A 20,257-nucleotide genomic window follows, 5' to 3' on the forward strand; every position below is an offset into this window, starting at 1 on the left:
CAGTGCGGGGCTCCGCGCCGCGCACCCCAGCGGCCGGGACCGAGCCTGGTGCCCGCCCGAGGCCCGAGGGCTGTGGCTAACGGCCTGGGGGAAGATGGCGGCCGCCGGTGGGCGAGGGGACGGCGGACCGTGCTGGGCACTTCGGTCGCGTGCTCGGAGCGGCTGGGAACGCAGGCCTGAGTTTTCCCAGAAGCCGCCCAGGCCCGCGACCGCGCTCGGCCGTTCCACGAAGCTCTAGCTTTGCAGTGCCCACTTGGCTGGTCCCGGTCTTGTCCATGAACGGAATTACAGGGAAGGAGAAAGAAAACAGACCGAGCCAGCAGGAGCAGGAGTCGCCCCCGGAGAGTCATGGCCAGGCAGGGTCACTCAACCTGGGCAGGGGTCATTGTGGCCCCGGGGAACACAGGCGGGGTAGGTCGTTTCTGCTGGGGAGATACACGGTGACCCAGGGAGCCACAAGTAGGCGGAGCTGCTCATGCGGCACTGGGGCAGGTGTCTAAATGACCCCAAGGAGCCGTGGGGAGTGGGACTCACTCATTCAGGGTCATGTGGACCTCGTGGAGCCATGGCCAGGCAAGGTCACTCATCCCTGCAGGGGCAGAGGGTACAGTGGCCCACGTTGGTGACAAGGACACCAGGCCCTGGTGTCCGGAACAGTTTGCTCCCATCATGGGAGGATGCACTTCACCCCATGAACTGAACAGACCTCTGACAGGCTCCAGCTCCTGCTACCAGAGAAGTAGGTAAATTCTGGAGAGTGGGGAGCGGAGGGAAATGAGGGTTAGAAAAAAAAGAGGCCCTGGGCTGTGCTAGGGGCTTTTACAAAAAAGAAAGGGCGCTCCCCAGACTTAAGATCATCAGGGTCAAAGCGGGCAGCCAGAAAAGATTAAGTCACAAGAGACATGGTATTTTTACTTTTTTTTTTTAATTTACTTTTTACTTGTAGTTGGACACAATACCTTCATTTTGTTTATTTATTTTTACGTGGTGCTGAAGATCCAACCCAGGGCCTCCCACATGCTAGGCAAGTGCTCTACCACTGAGCCACAATTCCAGCCCCTTTACTTGGTTTTTATTTTTCAAACTAACCCTTCATAGAAAAATAACTATAAAACTACTTAATAATTTCTTTGTTTCGACGTCATTTTTAAAAAGTAGAAAGCCAGTTTATTAACAATGAGTATAAACATTGTCAACAGCAATAAAGTGCATGTGTAGACTAGTCAGTGTCAGTGCATTATCTCCCTGCAGAAAAATCTATATGGGAAGCCAGAATGTAATTAGAAGGTTATTTTATTAATAGGGAGGAAGAAGAAAAGGATTAAATTCAATGATTAGCTCATTAGCTCCTGATACCCCTTTGCTACCAACCTCACTGTTGGGCTGATCCTGCCGGGGAGATTAGAGTCAGCTGCACCACTTGCTTACCTACTTCTCTTTCTCTTAGCAAGGGTAATTGGTAGTTACCAGCTGGAGCTGAAGTTAGGCCTCTGCCAAGACCCTCTTCATACAGACCTGTCTGTAAAATTGGGACAATAATAGTCATCATAGGTTTGTTTAAAGGATTAAATGAAATGATAGAAGTACATTCTTTAGCACAATGTCTAGCCCATAATAGGTATTTTTAAAATATATGCTGTAAAAAATTAGCTCTTCCTGCAAATAACTTTTCACTGGCTTTCAAGTGCTCTTAGGAGAAAGGTTAAAATCCCTACATATGCTGGGTGTGGTGGTTCACAACTATACTCTCAGCAACCCAGGAGGCTGAGGCAGGAGGATCATGAGTTCAAGGCCTGTCTCAGCAAGTTAGTGAGGTCCTGAGCAATTTAGTGAAAACCTGTCTCAAAATAAAAACTGAAAAGGGCTGGGGATGTGACTCAGTGGTTAAACACCCCTGGGTTCAATCCTCAGTACAAAAACAAAAAACCTACATACTCTAAAGGCCTGAGTGTGGCTTGGCTGCTGCTTCAAGTTTATCTTTCTGTTGTCTACTTTGAATTTCTTATAGTTAGCAACAGTTCAAGTTATTGATTCCCATCAAAATAAAGTGAGACATGGGCTGGGCCTATAACTCAGTGGCAGAATGCTTGCCTAGCATGTGTGAGGCACTGGTTTCCATCCTTAGCACCACATAAAAATAAATAAAGGCATTCTGTCCACCTACAACTACAAAAATAAAAAATAAAATAAAGTAAGACAGCTGGGCGTGGTGGGGCTCGTCAATAATCCCAGTGACTCTGGAGGCTGAGGCAGGAAGATCATGAGTTCAAAGTCAGCCTCAGCAATGGCGAGGTGCTAAGCAACTCAGTAAGACCCTGTCTCTAAATGAAATACAAAATAAGGCTGGGATGTGGCTCAGTGGTCGAGTGCCCCTGGGTTCAGTCCCCTGTAACTAAAAAAAAAAAAAAAAGGAGAGGAAGGAAAGGAAGCAGAAAAATGGCAGAAGAAAGTGGGGCAGGGAAGAGGCCCGGTGACCCGGGAGGTCCAGGAGAGGAGGCCGGCTGGTCTCTAGCAAGGCACTGTGATCAACAGTATTAAGAGCTTCCCTCTGGAGAAAGTGCAGGCCACCTGTTCTGACTTCACAGGTTACTGCCCCGAGGGCCAGACAGACTGGTAGAGGTCCTTCGTTGGTTCCATAGTGAGCATTAATGAACTTGTTGAATGTGGGATGGTGTAAAGCACATGGGGAAATCTATTCCCTGTCTTCTTTGGGCTCCAGCCTTTTCAACCCAGAGAACACTCAGGGAGCAGTCTTCCCTGAGAGTGCAGAGCTGGGCCTGCATAAAGTGGTTTTCAGGGCTCAGACAGTCTTACCTGTCTGCCTGTCAAGGAGAGAGTTCAGGAAGACAGAGCATTTGCAGGGCAAGAAGCTGTTGGTGTGGTCAGAGAGGAAGAGGAAGATGGTGCCGCAGACAGCCGAGAGCATAGCCACAGTGGGAGGCCTGGAGAAGGAGGTGATGGGCTATGAGTCTCAGAGCAGCTGCCAGGTGAAGGTGAGCAGGGAGAAAAGTCTCCAAGGTTCGGCCAGCCCTTTAGGGGCAAAGTCTGGAGTGTCAGATGGCCTTAGGAGAAGGCCAAGTCCAGTGAATCAGAAGCAATGACTGTATGCAGCCTTCATCTTTAGGCTGTTTGTATTTTGTTTATATTTCTGTGATTTTTCTCTCATCACAATCAAACCCTTTTGCATCTCAGTCAAGAAGCGCAGGATGGAGAAGTGCATGGGGGGCAGTGGAGACACAGTGGTACCTTTTCGAGGGGCCCTGTTGTGAGGTCTAGTGCCCTCATCACAGCACTAGTTCCTTCTTTGTCTTAGATGAGAACCCCCATGTGCTCCACCCAAGTCACTGTGGAATCGTGGTGCAGCTGGGACTGGAGCCTGGATCTAAGCCCAGGGCCCTGTGCAGACACCAAGCAGCACTGCCCAAGGCAGCGAGAAGTGGTGTCCGTCCCCCACACCTTTTCCTTTTAACACACACTAAACAATTCAGAGAAATGTGGGTTTTCTCCTAACAATTTTTATGACCATCTCTCTGGGATACTGTGGATATTAAATCATTTTCCTTCTATTTTTATTGTGGGAAAATACACAGAATATAAAGTTTGCCATTGTAACTGTTTACAGCTCTGTGGCAATCGGCCTCGTTGTGCCTGTGTGCTCTTTTTATTAGCAGTTAGGTGTGCTTAGTGGACGCCCATCAATGGGTTTAACTGTTGCTTCGTTGGTTGACGTTCATGTTGTTTCTTGCCTGCCATCTTTGCACATGTACTTTTGTGAAGCAATGTTCTGTGTGTGTGTGTAAAGTATTCGACTGTAGCTGAGCTTGGTGGCGCATGCCTGTAATCCCAGCAGCTCCAGAGGCTGAGGCAGGAGGATCACAATTTCAAAGCTTAGGGCCTTGCAACTTAGCAAGGCCCTAAGCAACTCAGTGAGACCCTGTCTCTAAATAAAATATGTTAAACAAAGAAAAAGGCTGGGGATGTGGCTCAGTGGTTACGTGCCCCTGGGTTCAAACCCCAGTACTAAATAAATAAATAAAATATTTCCAAGATGGGATAGATGAGACACAGATATGTACATTCTTACCTGTTAGTAATTGCAGCCAGAGAACTTTCCAGATGGCTGTCAGAACTCACATTCTCAGTCGGGAGTGAGTATCATTTTCTAATTCACCAAATGCTGGATGTTATTGCTTTTTAAAATTTTTGTAAGTATGAAAAATGGTAAAAGAATATTTTTATAACCTTGGCAGACTTTTGCAAGTAAGATAGAAACCACAAAAGACTGATAAGATTTAACAACATAAAAATGAAAACTCACTTTATAAATAAAATCCAAAGACAGACAACTTGGGAAAACGTTTTCAACATATAAGACAGACAAAGGGTTAATACCAATTAGTGAAAAAGGAAGAACTGTGCAGCTGCGCAGCCTGTCATCCCAGCTACTCAGGAGGCTGAGGCAGGAGGATTTCTGTTCAAGGCCAGCCTCAGCAACTTAGTGAGACCCTGTCTCAAAATAAAAAGATAGGTTGGGGATGTGGCTCAAGGGGTAGCGCGCTCGCCTGGCATGCATGCGGCCCGGGTTCAATCCTCAGTACCACATACAAAACAAAGATGTTGTGTCCACTGATAACTGAAAAATAGATATTAAAAAAATTCTCTCTCTCTCTCTCTCTCCTTCACTCTCTCTTTAAAAAATAAATAAATAAATAAATAAATAAATAAATAAAAAGATAAAGAAGCTAAGAATGTAGCTCAATGGTAAAGAGCCTCTGGGTTCAATCCCCAGTACCAAAATATAAATAAATATAATGAAAACTAGTGGAAAGATTGCAAGTAGATAGTTTACCAAGATGAAAGTGGAAATTACCAATAAACATGAAAAGATGTTCAGCCTCAAAATTCATTTGCATAGTGAGTTTGGGAAAAAAAGGGGTGGACGGAGGAGAAGTCCAGGGAACAAGATGCTGTGCTTCCCAGAGTGTGGCCTCTGGGGAGCTGCATGATGCAGATGGCGCCTTCCAGAGGGGTGCCATTCCTGGGATACGCAGGAACTGGAATCTCCCAGGATTCCAGTCTCCTTGCCTCCACGGGAGACAGTCCTCTGGATGGAGCCAGGTCTGCTTGTGGCAAAGGCTGCTGCTCCCTGCTTAGGGACTTTCTGGCACCGTTTCTGCCCCAGCCTGTCCAGCACCCTGTCTGCTGCTGAGAGCATGGCTCTGCTCCTGGTTCAGGGTCCCGTGTCAGGCGGGGTGGCTCATCTCTGCTGTGGTGCACTTCCCAGCCAGCCTGCAGCTTCTCTTCCAGCCTTCTGATCCCAAAAATCAATGTGTCATCTGGGGACCCTTCAGGAGAACACCTACCCCCTCTGGAGAGAGGACTTGGTTTTAGACCTGCCCTCAGCTCCGGCTCCCGTCTGGCTGCAGCTGTGCCCCACTAAGACCGTTTATTGCTTTCATTCCCATACCCAGCTTTGCTTGCTGTGCTCCTGGGCCCCCTGACCTGCCTTCTCATCTGTTGACTCTTTTCCCTTGCGTTTGGATCAGTGTATTTGGACAGACCTCCCTGTAACTGATATCTGACTTGATCTCAGGATCCTCCCACTGTAAACTGTCCTCACCTCCGTCCAGCAGCCACAGGATGACCATGCTCTGTGCCCTGGTAACCGAGGATGTTGGGGCAGAAACAGTAAGGAATTCCTTTATCTAATCCCTATTTTTCATCTTGCCCAGGTTCGCCCTGAGGGAGGATGGGGCTGCACCCAGGACAGAAAAAGCATAAGTCAGAGGATGCTGACTTGGGGCCAGCCAGACATGGTTGGTGACCACAGAAGCCGAGACCCTCTCTGCTGGGAGTGGAGTACAAGCCTTATCCCTAAATTTAGCCTGTAGCAATCCTTTATGTGCAGTCCTGAGGGACCATGGCACTTCCCAAGGAAGGCAGCCCCGTAGAATGCGTGGTAGAAGGACCCTCTACCTGGACAGACTTGCACTGGGGGCACTTCCTGTGTGACCTTGACTTCCAGGAGGAGCCTGATTCCTGCACCAGTGAGCACCTCTTCATGCAGACGGCAGAGGTCATGGCCTCCCACGGCTGGAAGAACACAGGTTCTGAGGACCTTTGCACTGGCCACTCTGGATAGCTCCCCAAAGAGACTGAAAAGGCACACTTCAGGGAGACCCTCAGTGCACTTGTGGTGGGAGCTGCCGCCAGGCTGATTATGTCCATGGCAAAGGGCCGAAGCCAGGGATCGATGCAGATGTTGGAAATGTAACCTGCAAGGTTTTCCTAGGAGCTTGGACACTGTGACATGATGCCCAGTCCTTGGCTGACTGGGAGCAGATCTGCAGAAGTGCCGCTGCTGTCACGTGACTGTGGGAGACATTTGGCAGATGGTCAGAAGCAGGTCACTGGCTCTGAATGGGACCAGCAAAAGCATCGTATGCGCCTGTGAGTGGCCCCTTTACACTGTACCCTGTCATGGTCCCAATTACACAGAAATCTGACAGCACTGTAATTACTGGAGAAATTCTACAAACATCTACAATTCCTGGGAAAGTATAAACGGCATCTTGACCTGAATAGCTTCTAACCAGGAAAGGATTGTTAATGTCGCTGGACCAGGGATTGGAATGACCCAGATAAGTTGGAGATGGGCAACTTTGGCCTCAGCTGGGGCAGCAGTGATGCAGATGGCCCCTGGCCATCAGGGCAGCTCTTCTGCCCGTGCCTGACGACCTCTGACACATCATCCCTCAAACCAAGGCTCTGCTTCAGGACAAGGACGTAACTGCCATCACCTAGGACCCCTGGGCAAGCAGGACTCTGTACTCAGAAAGGAAGGTGGTGTGCACCTCTCTCTGGTGAGGCCGGGGCTGTGGCCATAGTAAATCTGCAGGAGATGGGAGGACTCTGCTCTCACTCTGCCTGGCCTGCTGCTCTGGGCGGAGGCCAAGCTTGTCAGCTGGCCTGCCAGGTTGCCCAGCTCCTCTCTGTGAAGAGGGAGCTTGGGCTCTTGATCAGGCTTTGGCCTTGAAAACTTGTATAACAAACCAGACCATAGAAAAAAAGTGGACTTTAGTGGCCAGGGCTTAGCTAGGCGGCATAGCATGTACCAATCCTGCACAAGGCCCCGGGTTCACACCCCAGTATCCCCCAAAATCCATCTTAAAATGTACAGTATACAGTAGTTCCAATTTCAGAAAATGTTATTCAAGGATATAGCTGTATTGCTGCTAAGTGACCAACAGGTGGGCATTGTATACGGCATGGACACACTGGACAAGGACAACAGGTGTCTTGGCGAGGTGGAGCTGCCCAGGCAAGGGCCACGCAGGGCCTACGGATCGCCCATCTCTGGCCTCCCGCTTACCAATTCTGAAGCACAATGGGCCACAGTACAGCAGCGGAGAGGGCTTACAGGTGGAGGTCTGCTGACATTGTCAGGTGATGACCCTGCCCCTCCCTCCTCCTCCACCCTCACTTAAAAAGCTGTTTTCTTGAATAACATTTTCTGAAGTTGGAACTCTTTTAAAGCAAACAAAAATCTTACCTGGCTCTCTGTTTACTACTCAGACCACTTAACAATAAAGCAAACATGATTTATTTTTATTTTTCTTGGGGTCTTGCTGTCTTGCCCAGGCTGCCAGGATATTTGGGCTTGTGCGATCCACCTGCCTCAGCCTTCAAAGCTGGGACTACAGGCACTGCTGCCACCCCTGGCTTAAAAAACAATTTCAGGGGCTGGATTGCTGTGTGAGGTTGTTTTTTTTTTGTTGTTGTTGTTGTTGTTTTAAGTACAGGGGATTGAACTCAGGAGCACTCGACCACTGAATCACATCCCCAGCCCTATTTTATATTTCATTTAGAGACAGGGTCTCTCAGAGTTGCTTAGCACCTCAGTTTTGCTGAGGCTGACTTTGAACTCATGATCCTCCTGCCTCAGCCTCCCAAGCTGCTGGGATTATAGGCATGTGCCACCGTGCATGGCCTGCTGTGTGAGTTTTGTTTGTTGGTCTTTAACTCAAAGAAATTTTAAAAATAATTGGTGATGCCAGGGGCAGTAGTGCATGCCTGTGATTCCAGCAGCCCAGAAGGCTGACACAGGAGGATGGCAAGTTCCAAGCCAGCCTCAGCAACTCAGTGAGGTCCTGTCTCAAAAAATAAAAAGGACAGGTGATGTGGCTTAGTGGTTAAAGTGTCCGTGGGTTCACCCTCCAGTACCAAATTTTTTTTTTAAAGTCTAAAAAATTTGTGAGTATTAAATTTCTATGGTATTTATATTAAAAGTGATAGTTTATAATATTTAAAATGCCAGTATTGATAATATGCTGAAAATTAAAACTACTTCAATTACACTTAAAATGAAAAACTTCACAAGTATCTGGGTTCAATCCCCAGCATATCTCTCTCTCTCTCTCTCTCTCTCTTACACACACACACACACACACACACACACACACAAAATAAAATTTTTAGATATCTACTCAAAATGTGGTGGTAACATGATTTTTTCCCAATATTCATTTCTAGTTGTAGTTGGACAAAATACCTTTATTTTATATATTTTATGTGGTGCTGAGGATCGAACCCAAGCCCTCACACATGTTAAGTGAATGCTCTACTGCTGAGCCCCAGCCCCAGCCCAGGTAACATGATTTTTAAAAATTATTTTTGGGGCTGGGGATGTGTCTCAAGTGGTAGCGCGCTCGCCTGGTATGCATGCAGCCCGGGTTCGATCCTCAGCACCACATACAAACAAAGATGTTGTGTCCGCCGAAAACAAAAAAATAAATATTAAAATTCTCTCTCAAAAAAAAAATAGAATTGTAAAGTGAAGTATTTTTTTCAAAAAAAAATAAATAAAAATTATTTTTGGAAGCCAGGTATAGTGGTGCATACCTGTAATCGCAGCAGCTCAGGAGGCTGAGGCAGGAATATTGTGAGTTCAAAGCCAGCCTCAGCAATGGCGAGGTGCTAAGTAACTCAGTGAGACCCTGTCTCTAAATAAAATACAAACAGGGCTGGGGATGTGGCTCAGTGGTCAAGTGCCCCTGAGTTCAATCCCTGTTATCCCCCCAAAAATATATATATAGTGCTGGGCCAGGTGGTATACACCTATAATTCCAGCGGCTCAGGAGACTGAGGCAGGAGGATATGAGGATTGTGAGTTCAAAGCCAGCCTCAGCAACTTAGCGGGGCCCTAAGCAACCTAGAGAGACCCTTTCTCCAAATAAAACATAAAAAAGGGCTGGGGATGTGGCTCCTTGATTGAGGACCCCTGGGTTTAATTCCTGGTACCTGGCCCCCAAAGTGGTGCTGGACAACTGGACTGTGGTGTGACAGAGGGGTTTCGACCTGCCTCACACCATATGTAAAGATCAGCTCAAGAGTGGGGGCGCATAGCTCTGTGGTAGAGGGCATGCGTACCACATGAAAGGTCCTGGGCTCTGTCACCAACATGAAAGAAAAATCAACTCAAAATGAATGAAGATTCAGGTCTAAAAACTAAAACTGTACAAGTCCCAGAAGAAAATAGCAGAAAATGTTAACGATTTTGGAGTAGCCATTAATTTCTTAGATATAACACCAAAAGCACATGTAAAAAAACAGGGGCTGGGGTTGTGGCTCAGCGGTAGAGCACTAGCCTGGCATGCACGAGGCCCTGAGTTCGATCCTCAGCACCAATAAAAATAAACAAAATAAAGGTATTGTGTAAACTAAAAAATAAGTATTAAAAATAATTAAAAATAGAAAAACACATATAAAAAAAAAAACCAGAAAAATGTGATAATCAAAATGTGATAAACAAAATGTGATAATCCATCCCTACGATGGAACATTATTTGGCCATAAAAAGGGAATGATGTAGGGCTGCGGATGTGGCTCAAGCGGTAGTGTGCTCGTCTGGCATGCGTGCAGCCCGGGTTCAATCCTCAGCACCACATACAAAGATGTTGTGTTCGCCGAAAACTAAAAAATGAATATTGAAAAAATTCTCTCTCTCTCTCTTAAAAAAAAAAAAAAAAAGGAAATGATGTACTGATACATGCACACATAGGGATAAACCTCAAAGACATTACGCCAGGTGACAGGAGACCATATGCTGACCAGAGCTTCCTGTGTGACATGTGCAGGGGACGCAAATCCACACATTCGGAAGTTAGAAGAGTGGAGCTGGGGATAGGGAGTAGGGAGTGGAGAGTAGCTGCTAATGGTACAAGGCTTCTTTGAGGGGTAATGAAATGTTGTGAAGTTAGTGCTGCTGGTTATGCAGTTCTGAGCACCACAAAAGTCTGTGGACTCTATCTCAATAAAAATCCTGTTTCAAGTTTGGAAGCTGGGTGTGGTGGTGCACACCTGTCATCTACACACACGAGTATGTGAATGTAAGTCATATAGTAGTTGCAACTCTTTGTTGTTGGTGGTGATGGTGCAGGGAAATCAGACTCAGGCCTCGTGCATGCTAGGCAAGCCTGTCCCAGCCAAACTTAGACCATCTCATCGTTGGCATTTTCCATGTCTTCACGCAGTCTCTGTAATCATGACCACAGAGCACCCACAGTGGTCAGTACAGAGGGTTGGCCAGTCCCTCTAGCCCAGCACTCTGTGAGTGAGCTCCTTGGAGGCCACAGTCCTCTTCGGTTTGGAATTCTTTCTGGAAGAGCGTCCCAGCATAGTCAGGTTGAAGCAGCCGTCCTGGGCCAGAGCTTCTGGGTTGGAGTTGAGTGGCCGAGGGTCTGGCCGGGTCCCTGGCCACCTGTTCCTGATGTCATCACAGAATGGCAGGAGGAAGGTGGTGGCTGCCCCATCTTGATACCAGAGAGCAACCAGCAAGTGGCCAGATACCAGTGGACAGAAGCATGCCACTATAGCCCCTTCCTGGGGCTTTCTGGGACTCTTCAATCCTCTTTGATTACGGAGTCTCCAAACTTGGGTAAAGAAAGGTGAAACTCTTAACTCCCTGGGAGCCTGGGAAATGGACTACATGCCCAGACTTGGCCGGCAACCACCATGCCATGCAGGCAGAGATCGGAAGAGTTAGCAAGAATAAGCACAGCCACTGGAGGAAGAAGATGCAGTCCCAGCACCGGGTCCAAAGAGGGCCAGGCCAAAGGAGGTTCCATTTTGTGTCAGATTGGAAGACAAACAAAAGTTTGGTAACATCCATGTTTGCAGGATGAAACAGAAATCCGATGCTCCTGGTCATTGTTGCCCGGAGTGTAAACAGTTTCTCATTTCCAGAGGGCAATCGGCAAGGTCTGTCAACATTTGAATATTTGTGCTCTTGACTCATCACTTCTGCACTGGGAATCTGCCCCAGGGAGATACAGACAAAATAGGCCCCGAATCATGTGCAAGGCTGTCCCCTGCAACATTGTTACAACAAGGAACAGAAAGTGCTGGAGCTCGGGGCAGCTCCCTCAGCCAGCGGACCTGGACCTGGGGGGCAAGGTCGGGCTCACAGACTGGGTAGAACTGTGCGCTTTGAGAAAAGACCGGCACTGCCGGCAGCCCCATTTGTGTTAGACTGAAACAGTAGACACAGACCTTTCCCAGGAGGGCCACAAAACCAGGGGCTGTGACTTTTGCAGAGTGGTTCTGGGGCAGGGAGAAGGTGATGTTCTCACTGTGACACTTTTCTGCCGTTGAAATGTTTATTCCGGATGAATGTGAGACTACATTAAAATACAGAAAGCTTTGCAAGTAGACAAGGCTTGTGGAGAGAGAAAGGAGGGGGAGAAGGGGCCCTGGCATTAGGGAGAGTCGGTTGTCATGACCTGGACAGCCTTGTAAAGCCACACTAGTGGGCACCTGGGTGGCGGGTTCAGCCCAAGGAGGGACTCAGAAGGGAGGACAGGGTCAGCCACTGGAAGAGGGTGGCAGAAAACCACAAGCTCAGTTTTGAAGGGAGGGGCTGAGGAAGCCCTGTGCACAGCTGATCACCGGATCCTGGGTGGAGGACAGAGCCTGGGTCTGACGTGTATTAGGTGGCCTTGCAAGACGCAGCACCAGTGAAGGTGGTCAAGGGAGCTCAGCATAAGGAGATTGTGAGCTAAGAGGCTGCTCCTGTGCCAGGGACAGCCTAACCCTCAGGGTTGAGCTGGGGAAGTGACCGGGAGCTGAGAGTGACCAAAAGAAGCCAGGAGGGCCTGGGGGCACAAGTCATTACTGCTGCTGACTTCAGCCAGCCCTCGCAGCCCGGCTGCCCTGTCCACATCTGCCCAGCAAGGTCCCTCTCATGGGTTTTGTTTCTGCTCCTGAAAGAGGCCCCCCAGCCAATGGGACAGATCCACCTCCCCTGAGGGCTGACACCCCTATACCCCTAAGCTTCTACCTCCTTCTCCGTGGCTCTGATTCCTGTGTGTCCTAGATGCCACGTGCTCCCTTCCCTTCTCTCATCCACCTTCATCTCCGTCTTGCCTACCTTTATGGCCACGCCCAGCTCCACGTCCTTCTGGCAGGCTATCCTGCCCTGTCTCATGTATGGCTGCAGACAGGTCCCCTCCCAGACCCAGCTCCTGCCTCCTTTCCAGAGGTAGCCTCCTGCAGCGTCTCCTCAGGTCCCATGCCATCCCAGCGACAGGTCACAGAGTCCCTGTCAGAAGCTCCCCTCTAGGACCCTCTCCGCACACCCTAGGATGCCCGCGGACACTGGCCCAGCCCGGCCCCTGCATCTGCATCCTCCAGTCTGAGCCTGGTTGGAGCATGACTGGCAGGGACAGTGTGAGGACAGTGGGCTGGGCTGGGGGCTGTCTGCCCTACCAAGTAGCCAGGGGTCCTTTTGGACTAGCCTCAAGCTTGTTTTTGTTTTTGTTTACTTTAGACAAACTGTGTGAGGCACAAGCTCGACATTTGCAGGGTGCCCTGTGGATAACACCAGAAATCTTTCTCCAGACGTGTCTGTTCAATTTCTAACTTTAGGCCTCAGGGTTGCTGGGTACGGAAAGGGTGTTTGTTAGGAGAAGCAAAACTGCGGTTCTTATGGGGTCTGTGGTGCTGCTGGCCCCAGAACAGGAGGCTTTATCTCTCTCTCGCTGGCGCTGGAGGCCAAATCCAGGCAACTGCAGAATCACAAGAGGAGGCCGTGGCCGAGCAGCAGGCCTGGAGAGCTGGGCCTGGCCCGCCGCCCACCCTCCCTGCGCCCTCACTGGTCTCCTCTGCCCTGAACCCCATCCCTCTTGTTTCTTCCAAGTCCTCTAATTTTATTTAGTTTTGTTTTTTTGGAAAGGGCTGCAGGGAATTCGAGGTCTTAGGAGCTGAATGACGCATGCATAGATCCCAGATGCCCCACTGGTAACTAACTTGGGCCTCTGATTCCTTCTCCTGTGCTGGACAGAGCCAGACGCTAACCGTGTTAACATGATAAATATCAGCAGGCCTGACCTTTCCCCCGGGGTTCTGGAGTCGCCCTGACTCCCAGGCTCTGACTCGCTTGTGCTTAAGTGGATTAGTGCTCATCACAGCTGCAGGGCCCTGCACTCTGCTGATGGGAATCAAAATAGACATTACCTTATTTGACTTAAATTTTTTTTTTCCATTTGAAAGAACCCCAGAGAAACCTGCTGGGGCTTACACATAGACAACTTTAAATTGGATTTTAAAAATAGTTTGCCAGCTGTTTGCTGGGTCCTAGTTTAGGTTCTTGTCCTTGATTGATGTTGGGTCCATTTGGGAAACAAGGCCAAGGGGGGATGAGGGTCAGCCAAGGCTGAAGTGCCCTGGACGCCTGTGGACTTTCCCAGGCAGTCGTTGCCATGGGCCCTCAGAAACCTCAGATCCCTGGCAGCAAGGTCTGTATTGCCCAGGGGAAATGGCCAGTGGGCAGCCTCCCCCAGACCTCACCTCAAAGAAAGGAAGCAGGGCTGTTCTTAGCAGGAGGGGCTCAGAATAGTCACTTTCAGCCACACTTTTCTGTGGCTGAATATTTAGGTTTAACTCCGTGTCATCTTCAGATGAACCACACAGAGGCCTCTTCCCCCAGCTCTCATCTCCTTCCTGTTCCTGCTGACCGCTCTTCAGTTTTCAGGTCCCAGCCAGAATGTCGCTTTCTCAGGGAACAAGGAGGGACAGCAGAGCAGAGCGTGGTGCTTCAGAACACTGGCATGCCAGGGTTGAGTCCCAGCTCAGCACTTACAAGCTGTGTGATCTTGGGCTTCTTGCTGAAGCCTCAACAAGAGCTAATCACGTACAGAACTCTCCTCTTCCCACTCCAAACTCACTGGCTTCGGTAGAATAAGGTCCAGAACCTCAGTCGTGGTGGCCAAGTCCTCCTCAGCTCCCCCTGGCCGTTACACAGCTGGAGGGAAGCAGGGTTTCAGGGCTCAGGACCTCAGGGGACCTGCCTTCATTATCTTCACCGGCATCCACCCATTTCCTCTCCAGCAGCTCCTCACACCAAGAGCCTTCTGCTCTGCCTGGGGCCTCCCCTGCCTGGAACCCCCACTGTATGCTGCTTCCCAGCCCCCATCTACCCTGCAGGCTCCACCTGTCTTCTCTCCCACCTTCCCTGACCAGCTTCTTGGCCTTTGACCATCTCCCCTCTTCTAGACTTCTGTGCTGACCCAGAGTCTCACCTCCACAGGCACTCCCAGGCACAGAGGAGAAGGACACCCACCCAGGGAAGGGCCTTCCAGCTTTGTGCCAATAAATGTCTCTTTTAGGACATCTCAGTGAATGGTCAGGCAGGGGAACATACAAAATGAAAAAGGAAGAATAATTGGTTTTCTATCTCAGATTACACCTTCCTTCCTACCCACGCCCCCAAACACACACACACACACACACACACACACACACATATCTGTGAGAGAATGGCCAGCATGACTTCTTCATCCTGACAAGTACAGAAGCAAGATTCTAGAGAAGAGAGAAGTCGGAAAAACAAACTAATACATTTATTTTACTGGCTCAGACAGCTGCGGAAGGCAAACAAGAACCTGGACCTGAGACAAACAGCCTCTGGTGTGGCAGGAGGTGGTGCAGGGGCTCTGGACACCCAGCAGGCCACGCCTGGGCTGCAGAGCTTCCTACTGCTGGCCACCTTGCTGACCCTCTCTGAAACTCTGGGGCTAACACCGTGTAAGCACAGATGAGTTTTGGAAGTGCACACACACACACGTGTGTTTGTACACAAAGTTTCCTGACTAGAATACGAGGAGTAAGGGATTCGTGGTGGCAGACTGTTAAGGTGCCACACAGAGGCCCTGTGGGATCTGGGACAGGCAGGGTCAGGACAGCCACCTAACAAAAGTGTTCCAAAGGGTAAGTAAACCTCATTTAAAGAGAGGACAAGTTTTACTCCTGGAAGGACTTTTCTTTGAAAGGAAGTAAAGCCACCATCTTAACTCAAGTTGCACATGCCTATATTCCTTAAAAGGGTGAAAAGAGGGGCTGGGGGTGTGGTTCAATCGGTAGCATGCTCGCCTGGCATGTGTGCGGCCCAGGTTCCATCCTCAGCACCACATACAAACAAAGATGTTGTGTCCACCGAAAACTAAAAAATAAATATTAAAAAATTCTCTCTAAAAAAAAAAAAAGGTGAAAAGAGTCTGACTTTTGTTTAAGTCACTTTATCCTGCCCCTTTCTGCGTGTCCACTTTGACCTGACTCTTGATTTTCTATTTCCTGATGTGTTGAATGCAAACTGCATGGCACCCTGCCATCCAGCCGCGGTCAGCTGACACAGTCCTGCCTGCCCGACGCCATGTGCCCTCTCTGCAGCATGCCTGTGCCAGGCCCCACCCTGCCCAGCTCTCCCAGGGCTGGCTCTTCCCTGCTGTGCTGCCCAGGCAGATGCTCCGTGGTGAACAGCCCCATGTGAGCTGTACAGTTTGGCAAGTACAACTCTCTGTGATCATTCTTTGCAGGTCAGGGCCCCTCTGGCCGGAGGGTCAAGACCTCACAGGGCAGATGCACCTCACTCCCCCTGACCTCAGGTGGACCACTGGTCTGCAGCCAGCACCCATGACTAAGCCTCTTGCTTGTGGTTGAATTGGACCCCTGGGCCCCTGCCTGGCCCCTGCACCAGGGGGGTCTTTCCCCTGAGAATGAGTGTATCCCCACTGAGTCCCAAATCAGGGCAGCCCTCCGTGACTGGCCCACCCACACGTTAGCCAGGAAGAATAATCAGAGACAGGATGTGGAAAAGCCAATATCCCAATTCCAACTACAGTTCACAGCAACTTGCATATTTTACATAGAGTTAAAAGAGAGGAGTTGGAAGGATCAACACAAGAAATGGAAAGGAGATGGAACTGCTGATGACCCTGATCTGATCCCTACACATTGTGTACATGCTTCAAATTATCGCTGTGCCCCGTTAGGAAGAAAAAGTAAAAATAGCGCTCTTTCATTCACAAAATCCTACACTTTGAATGCAAGTATAACTAAGAGGAGGACCGTCCTCCCACGCAGGCCTGTAAGAGGCACCGCAGAGGTTCACCGCTGTGTTGAAGGTCACACGTACAGGGTGTGTCAGAACTGGCACTTAAAATGAGCGTGTGCCTTTCTGTCTCGTTTTTGGTGCTGGGGATGGAACTGGCCTCCCTCATGCGGAGCACTTGCTCCGCCTGAGCTGCACCCCGGCCCCTGGGTCTGCTGATCCCCTGATGCCCTTTTTCCTGTACCAGTTGCCTCTTGGTACCAATAGTGGTGAGAAAGCCATTTTTATTTCTCTAAAATGAAAAAATATAATTTTTTTTCATTGTCATTTGTTTTGTTGGGCACAAAATATTAAAGCTGTTCTTGTCTTATCCTCCTGGATTTGGGAGAGATTCTAGGATTGAAGTGTTACTGGGCCACCTGTCACTTGTTGTATTCACACTTATCACAGTGAAATCCAGTCAGCCTTTGGGTGCTCAATAAACACCACATGCAGGCCTGGCTTGCTCTCGTTCTCAAGATGGCCTGCATTCTCCCATGAATGAGTATCTGCTTTCCTAAATAAACCTTTTTTTTTTTTTTGTACCAGGGATTGAATGAAGGGGTGATTTTCCACTGAGGCACATTCCCAGCCGTTTTTAATATTTTATTTAGAGATGGGGTCTCACTGAGTTGCTTAGGGCCTTTCTAAGTTGCTGAGGCTGGCCTTGAACTTGCCATCCTCCTGCCTCAGCCTCCTGAGCTGAGGTGCACCGCCGGGCCTGGCTCCTAAATAAATCTTTATATTTCTGGGGAAAACAAACGAACACACATGCACTTTGGAAAATGAACTCAAGGTTCCTGTACACTGTAGCACTGCCTTGACATAAAAAGATAGACTGTCATTTTTAGTCATTCCTGGAACGGTGAGACTCAGAAAGCACATTTATTTTTAAAAACAACCTTATGTTTGTATCGTGCTTTGTGTCCATTATGAGCCCCTGTGGAGCTGTGTGTGAGAACCAACATCATCTTCATCTCCTCCCTGATGTGGAAGAGATCCAGGCTGTGTGGCCCCCGTGACCTGCCCAGGGTCACCGGCTTGTCAGTGGCTGTGTCAGTCGGGTCCTGGCAGGAGACACAGGCACTCTGCAGTTGGTAACCTCCGCAGGACTCACTACAGGAGCTCTGCAGAGTGAGGGCTGGGCTGGTGTGGGGCTGTGGGGAGCTGTCTGGGTCTCCCCGGGAGAGGCAGGACCAGGAGGCTGCAGAGCTGACGCGGGAAGACCTGTCAGCCTCCACCCTCCCTCAGACCCTCGGTGGGGAGCTCCTCTTGGGCCTCCAGATGGTAGGGAGGGTGTCAAAGTCCATGAGCAGGTGTGTCTCCTGGGGCATAGAGCAAGGGACAGAGGGCAGGGTGTGGCTCTGGGTGGGGCAGGCAACACGGGTGTCCTGCACAGAGGTGGACCCACGGGCGCGCCTCTGAGACCCTAGACCTTTAGTAAATAGCAGACAGCACGCGAGGCTGGGTAGATGGCCATGACCGTGACCCTGACCGTGGCCACCGCCTCACCACTGAAGCCTATTTCAGATGTCACGATGTACACCTTGAGTATGTCGGTGCTGTTAGTGATGCTGCAGCAAAGCGGAAAGCTCCCTGTCCCGTTCTTAGACCTCCTGTCCCACCCTCAGACCTCCTGTCCCCACTTCCTATACTGTTTTCCATAACACAGTGGCTTAGACACACCAAGTCCTAGCAGGACCTTCCAGAGGAGTTCTCTCGGCACAGCTTGGCAGAGGTATCCTGGAGCCTTGTCGATGGCTCTGTGGGCACTGGCCACAGGCTGGCTGGGCTTCAAGAAGAAGAGACTCCATTTCACTATCTTTTCACATCTAGCCATTAAAGCTTCTTCTTCTTATTTTTTTTTTAATGTTTATTTCTTAGTTTCAGGTGGACACAGTATCTTCATTTTACATTTATGTGGTGCTGAAGATGGAACCCAGTGCCTCTGCATGCTAGGCGAGTGCTCCACCACTGAGCCCCAGCCCCAACCCCCAGTAAAGAGGACTCCACGGCATGATCTGCATTTGGCCGCCTGGCTGTGTTGGCCTGCAATGCCCTGGCATGAGGCTGCAGGTTTTATGAAGAGGAAGCACCGTGGGGTTTGGCACCTTCTGCCTGGGAGGAGTTCTCATTCACCTTTCTCCTGGCTCCTCTGGGGGCGAAAGTTGTAAAAGTTTAATGACAGTGACCTCTTCCAAACCCAGCAGCTGGGAGTGCAGTGTAATGAGAAATCAAGACCCAGTGTTCTCAGAGCCCACCCCGAGGTCATGGAGAAAGAATTCTCAGTTCCTGTCCCAGCAGGACTTTATTTCCAGATAAATGAAGCTATGGTCACATGCAGCCCTTGTGGCCTGGCAGGTCATGCTCCTGAAAGAAGCTGAACCCGTCCACAGTGACATAGCCAGACTGTCCCCGCACCTCCACCCAGATCAGCCCCTCCACACGGCCTTTCCCCAGGCCCAGAGGGTCTTCCCAGCTCTGCTCAGCAGGGTCCTTGGTACCACCAGAACTGACCTACGAGCCACCAAGTTAAGCCAGCAGGTCCTCGTGACCAACTGGGCAGTGGCCCAGCAGCTGTTCCTGTCTTGAACTTTGCACCCACTTCCTTATGTGGACTACCCTCCCAGTCCCCCGCCCCTGATTCACCTGTGGGCTCTCAGTGGGACTCCCTCTGACACCTGGCTGGCACCTCACCCGGACTCATTTCTCTGTAGCATCTACACCATCTAGCCTACTTTCTTCCCAGGTTTATTTACTCAATTTTGGGGGGTAAAACACATGTGGCATGAAATTTACCATGTCACCCCTATTCCCAGAACAGGCGCAGTGTGGGGCAGCCATGCCCTTTCTGATCTCTAGAATTGTTGCCCCTTTCCCAGGTAGAACTCTGCCCATGGACCGCTGCTGGCCACCACCCTCCCTCCAGCCAAGGCCCCACATTCCCCTTGGTCTCTACAAATGTGACTACACTAGGGGGCTCTTTGAAGTGGAGTCAGACAGTATTTGTCTTTTTTTTTTTTTTTGTACTGGGCATTGAACCCAGGGGCACTTAATCACTGAGCCCCATCCCCAGCCCTTTTCTATATTTTATTTAGAGACAGGGTCTTGCTAAGTTGCTTAGGTCCTCGCTAAGTTGCTGAGGCTGGCTTTGAATTCCTGATTTTCTTGCCTCAGCCTCCCCAGCTGCTGGGATCACAAATGAATGCCACCATGCCTGGCTAATATTTGTCCTTGAGTGTCAATTTCACTAGCATGGAGTCTTCGGGGGTGTAATCCACATTGTAGCAGCTACCAGTATCGTATTCCTTTGAAGACTGAATGATACTCTGGGGTGTGTGTGTGTGTGTGTGTGTGTGTGAGAGAGAGAGAGAGAGAGAGAGAGAGAGAGAGAGTTCATCTATCCCCTGTCAACGGACACTTGAGTTGCTTCCACAGTTTGCTATTGTGAATGTGAGACTATGAACATGGGTGTACAAATGTGTTTTCAAATTCTTCTGCTTTCAAATCCTTAGTGTTTGTGCTCAGAGTTAGAGTTGCTGGATCCAATGGCAGTTGTGTGTTCAATCCTTTGAGGAATCGCTATGCCGTCTTCCACAATGGCTGCACCGTTTCACCTCCCTGCCCACAGAACCTAGCTTTCTTCTGTATTTTGTTTAGTGTCCAACCGCAATGCTTGCCAGGGTGGAGATTAGCTTCCTGAGTACCCAGAACCTTTCTTGGCACGTGATTGGTGTTTGTTAAATGAACCAACTGATCAGTTCCTCCAGCTCGTTGGCATCATCTGAAACCCTTCATGGCTAGCTGGAGGCCAGGAGCCTGTCCGCCTCACAG

At 49.6% G+C, this 20,257-nt stretch overlaps 1 long non-coding RNA gene across 1 annotated transcript; it reads left to right on the top strand.

The window, feature by feature from the left end:
* Positions 1-27: 27 nt before the first annotated feature.
* LOC139701817 (uncharacterized) lies at positions 28-11,662 on the top strand. Its single transcript, XR_011704410.1, has 3 exons — positions 28-743; positions 5,733-8,117; positions 9,493-11,662. It is a non-coding gene; the product is annotated as an uncharacterized lncRNA (long non-coding RNA).
* Positions 11,663-20,257: the final 8,595 nt, after the last annotated feature.

Source organism: Marmota flaviventris, chromosome 14 (assembly GCF_047511675.1).
Source record: "Marmota flaviventris isolate mMarFla1 chromosome 14, mMarFla1.hap1, whole genome shotgun sequence".
Lineage (NCBI taxonomy): Eukaryota > Metazoa > Chordata > Mammalia > Rodentia > Sciuridae > Marmota > Marmota flaviventris.